Raw genomic sequence first — 2,816 nt, 5'->3', positions numbered from 1 at the left:
TGATGGGAAGAATTTGGCTTAGTAAGAGACATGCTGTATACTTATGTAATGAAAAGTTGCAAACAACTCTAGTTTCGAAGGCTAGTAGAAGAATAGAACTTCTCAACGAATAAGAAATATATAGATACGAGAAGAGTAAACAGAAATAGCAGAAAAAAGCCTCGAAAGCAAAAGGCAGCTTAGGGAGAACGAAGGAAAGACAGTGCAATAGGTTTGCCAAGCAAAATGAAATTTATAGAAAAAATTAGCTGGCCGTTCAAATGCATACCTGTATTACAGCGAAGAAATGCTCAAATTTATTGTACTTATTGTAACATCCAATTTTGAATAAAGGTCATGAATGCAATAGTTAGCATTGATTGTATTTATCTTACCTAACAACGAATCTTTTTAAATTTCAAAAAATTGGTTATCGTTCTTGGAAATTGTTAAGCCGTGCCAAATTACTTGATAGTGTGAATGCCTAAATGTTATATCAAATACAAATTTTCATGAATGCTTTTAAGTTTTTCTAATCAGATAAATGTATCCATCGTAAACATTTATTGTTAGCAATTCGGATCATGAGGCTACACTTTTATCATTTAATGTTGAAAATGATATTATTTTAATTATGAGCATAATGCAGTAATAATAGACAAAGCTTTGTAGTAGTTGTATGCCTAAAAGACATAATTCTTCTCTTAAAACCAAACACTTCTTCAACAATAGAGAAAGCTAAAAATTATTTTGAAATTGAAACCAATACAACAATAATGTATACTTTTAAGTTAAACATAGAGCATTTACTTAATTCATTAAAGTCATATAAGTATTTAAACCTCACTTTTGACTTGAAATCTGGCTCTGGATTTCCAGAATCTAAGTTATGATCTTTAATGTGTTGCAGTTTAAATCTGCAATGAAATACTTCAAGCCACCGTAAAGTACAAAAGAAAAGCAAAGAAATATAATGCTACCAAGAGGAAAAGGATCATGAGAATTAAACAAATAATTCAAATTTATTGTAACACAAATCATAATGTTGTTAATGGAATTCAGTTTTCAAATAAATATAGGGTTGGTTACACTCGCGTAATTACATTATCTCCCAAAAGACTGTTGAAATTACAATTACACCCCTTACGAGAATTCTCTATTTATAATTGTACCCAGAATTTGGATAAAAAAATATTGACTTCAGAATTTTAAAGGAGATTTCTCGAAGGTCGTGGAAGTGTAATTGTAAAAGTTTTTTTAGAGGAAAAAGTGTAATTTCATATTTTTAGAGGTAGCATAAGTGAAATTAAGACATAAATACATTACAGTTTGAAAGACATTGGGAACATTCACATTTTTCGCAATCTTTTTGTCTATCACGACTATATTTATCAACATTATAACAATAAAAAATGTTGACGTCAATAAAAAAAATATTGACGTGAATAAAAAAATTTACACTTTTAAGGGGGTAAATAAATGTAATATATATAAAATTAAAATGGTGTAATATAATAAAATATTATTTACAAATTATTTCTAATAGATAAAAAATAGTCATACTGTCGATAAATTATACTACATGCTAATGAGGCGTAAAATTTGAAGTTGGTGTATTTATTTTTTTGTTGAGGTCAGAATTTTTGGGTCCAAATCCTGGATACAATTATAATGGAGAATTCTTGAAGGGAGTGAAATTGTAATTTCAATAGTCTTTTGGGGGAAAAAGTAATTTAACAAGTGTAATTAGACCTATATTTATTTGATAACAGAACTCCATTAACAATATTATGATTTGTGTTACAATAAATTTGAATCATTTGTTTACTTTTTAGTGATCCCTTTTCCCTTGGTAGCATTAAATATCTTTGCTTTTGTTTTGTGTTTTATGGTGGCGTGAAGTATTGCATTGCAACACATTAAAGATCATAACTTAGATTCTATAAATCCAGAGCAGATTTCAAGTAGCGTAAGGTTTAAATAATTACATGAATTTATTTGATTAAGTAAATGCTCCGTGTTTAATTTAAAATTAATCTATTGTGGAAGAAGTGTTTGATTTTATGAGAAGAATTATGTCTTTTAGGCATACAGCTACTAAAAAACTTTGTCTATTGTTACATCATAAGTATGCCCATGACTAAATAGTACCATATTCAACATTAAATGATAAAAGTGTAGCCTCATGCTCCAAATTGCTAATAGTAAATGTTTATAATGGATCCGTTTATCTTATTAGAAAAACTTAAAAGCATTCGTGAAAATTGTATTTGATATAGCATATAGGCATTGACACCTGCTACACAATTTCCAAGAATGATAACCAATTTTTTGAAATTTAAAAGGATTCGTTGTTAGGTAAGATAAACACAATCGATGCCAACTATTGCATTCAACACCTTTATTCAAAACTGGATGTTACAATAAGTACAACAGATTTGAGCACTTCTTCTTTGTAATACAGGTATGCATTGAACGACCTGCCAGTTATTTTCTATAAATTTTAATTTGCCCCGTAGACCTATTGCATTGCCTCTCCTTCATTCTCCTTAATCTGCCTTTTGCTTTCTAGGCTTTTTTCTGCCATTTTTGTTTACTCTTCTCATATTTGTATATCTTTTGTTCATCGAAAACTTCTCTTCTCCACGGCCTTCTTTCAATTGGCATTGGGAATTAGAGTTCTTTGCAACTTTTCATTACATAAGTATACAACATCTTGTTGAAGGCAGAAATGCAACAATTTGTAAAAAATATCCTAAACATGTGAAGGAAGAAATAAGAGTTCATGAGAAGAAGCAAGAATTGAAACATCGAATTAATGCCATTCCCATTGTGAT

Source organism: Sesamum indicum, linkage group LG3 (genome assembly GCF_000512975.1).
Source record: "Sesamum indicum cultivar Zhongzhi No. 13 linkage group LG3, S_indicum_v1.0, whole genome shotgun sequence".
In the NCBI taxonomy this organism is placed as follows: Eukaryota; Viridiplantae; Streptophyta; class Magnoliopsida; order Lamiales; family Pedaliaceae; genus Sesamum; species Sesamum indicum.
Note: the sequence above shows the minus strand (reverse complement) of the source record.